Consider the following 5,094-nt stretch of genomic DNA (forward strand, 5'->3'; position numbering starts at 1 on the left):
TCCATTTAAACTCTAACATTGACGTGTGCTTTGTGATGCTTGGCTAGTAATTTCCATGTGTATCTGAAAACCTGTAGCATGTACTACAGTATATACAAGCAGTTACTAATAAGTATTAAGTCATTTTTTCAGTCTTTGCCTAGTGCTCAAACACATTGGAGTCTAGGAATGTAATTTTTGCCCCTAGCCTCCATTCTTAGACCCATGAAGTTCGTGGAGCTGATATTTTGTCCAGCTTCCCTTCCGTGCTCAACATCTCCCCTACCTGTTGACAGCTTGTTAATGGTAGCTTTCTGTACTGCTGTGTCAGTGAAAGCATACTTGTGCTCTTTCTTAGCTAATGAGTCTCTGAGGAGCCTGGGCTTGTGCAGTGTTAATGGAGTAAAAGGAGGCTCAACAGTTTTACTAGGCATAAAATAACTTATTGAAGAAACTTCCCTGGATAACCTTTTTGTTCTCATGCTGCAGTTAGGTAACTCAATAAATGCTGTGTTGAGCTTTTTTATTCAGGGATAGGAGGGGAGGCTATATAACACCAGGTATCGAGGCAGTGTGAGCCTAGTTTGCCAGGTAAAACCCCTTAAATATTGGAGGGGTTAGCTTTGTCCTGGCAGGCTTCCTGCTGCACTGGGTATAACCTAACTGTTAGTCTTAACCTTAAGACTGATTGTGTGGAGTTCATCTCCTGAAGCAGACAAAAAGCTAGCATAGACTCCATAYTGTGTCCCATATTGTGCTGTGAAGAGTATCCCCATAGAAATAAGACCAAGTGCAAGAATTGTGGTGCAGCTTGTTGGTTCTGTAACACTACTCCTAATTGAAAAAGGAAGGTGAATCGCATGTCAATATTGAATTTTGTAGCTTCTCGTTCTAGTAAAATGAAGCTTAGTGTTGAAGCCTCCCAGAAGCGCACATGTGAATACTTTATTGATGAATGCAATACAGGGGGAAGATCTGTCAGCTTTCTGTCCACTGGCGTTGTTTATGCACTGTTGTGCTTTTCTTAATTTGTATGCTAAAAATTATTTTATTGGCTGAGCTATTTGATTTTTAGGTGTAGAAAAAGTTAAGCCCAAACTGTTCTCCCTGTTGGCTCACTAAAGCAATAAGGAGGAATGTTTTCTAGTAACCTCACAGTCTATCTTACAGATGGGAATTATTATTTTCTCAGCCAGGCGTTATCTTGGCAATTAACATTAGTGTCATGCTATTTTAGTTAGTAATAGCTGAAAACATTGGGTGAGTTTGACTAGTCACTGTTAAACTTGTAGAAAACATAAAGTTAGCCTTGTCTTTTGATGTCTAATAGTTAAATCCTGTTAAACTTGATGCTCTRAGTCACAGATGACTATTTTCTTCTTGCATACTTTTATAAGATAATGTTGTGAACATAGTGGTTCAAAAAGAAGGGTTTCCCTACCAGTACTTTGCAGTTAGAGGCAAATCTTCAGTCTTTCTTTTTTTTTTTTTTTTTCTTTTGCTGTAGGGCTCAAAACGTTTGAGTGTGCAAATATAGGCTGCATCTGCTGGACTGCCTGACACTTCCACTGTACAAGAAATAAAACGAGCTACTAGAATGTTTTTTCATAGACAGGCCCAACTAATTCAGTTGCTCAGAAACTAGCAGCTGCTTTTTTAAAGCAAGCTTTATTTGTGAATGGCAGAGGATTTCTTGAGTTACTCGGGGGCCTGTGTCTTGGGTTTCTTTTTCTGCTCTACAGCTTTTAGTAGATAGGACTGTGCTCTGAGGAAATACAAGATTAAGATGCAACTTTTGGAGGCAAAGGTTTGTGTTCCCTAACCCTTGTTGGTAAGCCAAACTGAATTCTGAGCTTGTAGTGAACGTAATGATGTTCACCAAGAGGTCGTACTTGATGGAGCCAGTCTTAACATTCACTGCTGAGTAAAGCATACGGTTGTCCTCTTGTAAATGCGTAAGAGTTGATGTGAAGTAATGGAATGACTATTGATGTAAAGGAGGCTGCACTGGGTGTGGTAACACTGATTGCTGAGATCTTCTGKCAAGTGTTATACTACAGTGATATAATTACAAAATAGTTCTGTGTGTCTAGCACAGCCAACCTAGAAAAATAGTGCTTGCTTAAAAAAAAATGTGGCTGTCATTAAGTGCTGGAGATGAGTATCTTGTAGCTGCAGCAAAATTTTGCCCTGGAAAGTAGTCCAATTAATTGATTGCTACAAATCCACGAAAACAAAAGGGCAGGGAATAAACTGACAACTCAAATGCATACAGTGCTAAAATGACTGGATTGTACCAGTGCGGGAATCAGAAGGTCTCTCCCAAAAGTCATTTTCTTTTGTGTTGTAATCTAAGAAACCGTAATTCTCTCCCAGTGTCCATTCCAACAGTATGATATCAAAACTGAAAATGAAGCTGTAGAAATCCATTAAATAATGAAGATTTCTCAAAGGACATTTGGGGACAAATCTGCAATTATTCAGTTTCTCTAAGATCTATTTTTTCCCCTTTGAATCAGGCCAGGATCAATAGCTGTCTGAAAGTAGCTTGTTTTCAAGGAGGTAGGCAATGTGGAACAGAATTAGGGAACAGAATGAGGTTCTGCTGGGGAGGGGGGCTGCCTCAGGTGGGATTCTTTTTGACCTTTGTTTTAGGAAGAAGCTTTGTGCTGACTCAACTGAGAGCTTGGTTAGGCAACTTCCCTGTATTTATTTGTACACAGTTGTATTCACTGCTTCTGTGTGGAAGAGTATCTAGTCATTTATACAGTGAGCAGGAGGTGCTTTGTCTTCTTTTAGATTTTAAAGATTTAGTTAATTCAGTGCTGGGGAAATGTAGCTTACTAGCAAGCTCCTGGTGTGCTGTAGGAGTGAGAAATGCTGAAGAAGGAGCTCAGTGCAGAGTCTGGAGAGGTGGTGGTTGGCAGCTATCTTACACGGTTCAGGCCCTGTAACGGTGCACAACATGGCAAGTAGGAAGGCTTGCTCTGAACCCAGCTTCTCTCCCAAAGCTTGTTCTACTGTGCAGAAAACTGTCCCTGGAGAGTCTAGGCTGTTTGTATAGAAAGATGAAGGAAGGAATGGAGATGAGTTGTTTCATTTTTGCTTCTAATACTTGATGCAATTGTGTCCAGGTTTATACAATGAAAGCTGCTTGACTACTGCTCTGAAATGCTGCACATGTGCAAGTCATAACAGGTAATCGGATTTATGGAGGTAAAAACACCACACCTTAGCTTTTTATGTTCACTCTATAAGCATTTTGGATGATTGACTCTGGCAGAAAGGAAAGAAGAAAAAAATACACTTGGTTTCCTTCTTTTCTGAGTCTCTTCCTTTGAGTGATAAATACAGCAATGGCAAAGCTACAAACTTGGCTCTCACTTGGCTAAAATAACTAGTTGTCCATACACATTAGTTAAGCAGATCCAGAGTGAAGATGTGTGAAACAATCATTTAATATCTGCACAAATGTCACTACTCTTCTCACATTCTCACAAGGGAAAATGATACTGGACTTTCTAGGAGTTTTGGGGATATTCTTCCTTAGGAAGAGAAGCCAATGAAGAATATTGGGATTAAAACTGCAATGTGGTGAATGATGAATATTAAAACAAGAAGGAACAGAATAATCATAATTCTGGACTATGTCCTCCACGTCTCCTTTGAAATCCTTGTGATTTTAGGACAGGCTTAGCCAGAAAACAGATGCTGAAAATATAGTACTGCTTTTTCAGGGACCAGCCTTTGAAACACTTTGGCACCTAAACCCATGTGCTAAACTGCTTCATAAGAAATACTTAATTCCCTCAACAGACTTGGATTAATGTGACTTTTTCAGAGACATACTCTGAAGGTTACTGTGCMAAACACTAAACCAAATGACTTTTTTTTGCACAGTGTAACTGGAGCAAGAGAGAAACTGTAATGATTTGGGGTTTTAATTTTTCAGGATTAAACTTCATCTACATTTTGCAGTGGCCTCAGGATGGCATTTTAACCTTTTAAATGTACCCTATAAAAGTGAAGGCATGAAAGGCCTCCTAGTGCATCTTATTTCTTCTGTCAAAAATATTCATATGAACAACCTCCATAATGTGCCCTCCCCATACAAGCTTATTTTATAGTTGGGCAAATAAGGTCCTGTCTTCAGGATATGAGTAATAACTAGTGAAAAACCATCTTGATGATTCCATATTTACTGGCTGTCAGCCCACAGTGGATGCCTGATAATCTGTAAGGCCCCAGGAGTACAAAGTTTGCCAAAGATTTCACTGCATGCAGTCAAGTTTAGAAAGAAAAGAATTTCTTCTGACGCCATCTTCCTAGATGTTTTAAAGTAAGTGTTATATAATTGCAGCCTGCCTGAAAAGATCCACTCTTACCTTTGATACCAGTAGTATGCTGCTGTTTAAGCACAGCTGCAYGTACAAAGATGTCTCAGAGTATTCTCACTAGATAGTTAATTCTGGGCAAAGGATGGACTGATGTACATTTGGAATTAGAAAGGCAACTGGAATTTAGACAAGTAGCTAAATCATGTTGGCAGTTTGGCAAAAAGCTATACAAATACGCAGTTCAATAGAGAACAGACAAAAGAAAACAAAGCCATGGACTAAGAGAGAACATCAGTACCGCTGTTTGGAGGTTACCTAGGCCATCAAGCAGCTCACTGGGGTTCTCCTCTTTCCAAACTGTTATTTATGTGGGTGGTAAAACTTAATCCCCTCAGTCAGAGTTTACAGGGTAGCAACGGTAGTATCATTTGGCTCCTTGTACTCATTTGCACAGTAGAATTAAGCAAATATTTTCCTAATAGCTACTGCTTCATCGGTTACCTTTGAACTATTGGTGTGGGAGAGGGGTGGAGAAGCAAAATGTAAGCTCTCATTCTGAAGCTATACATGCACTATATGTTCTTGAGACCAGAAGGGAAGGCTTAGCCCACAGTGTCGGGTGGCYGGTGCTGACSGGCCGCGCGCCCCCACCCCCCGCGCCGAGTAACGGCCGCTTTCGACCGTTGGGGGCGGCTCGCGCCGGCTCGGGGCGGCCCGCGCCGCCTTGGGGCAGAGCCGCGGCCCGGGCGGGGGGAAGGGGCTCGGCCGTAGGGTCGCG

The sequence above is a fragment of the Rhea americana genome, unplaced genomic scaffold (assembly GCF_003343005.1).
Source record: "Rhea americana isolate MKP2758 unplaced genomic scaffold, rheAme1 scaffold_237, whole genome shotgun sequence".
NCBI classification, from domain to species: Eukaryota; Metazoa; Chordata; class Aves; order Rheiformes; family Rheidae; genus Rhea; species Rhea americana.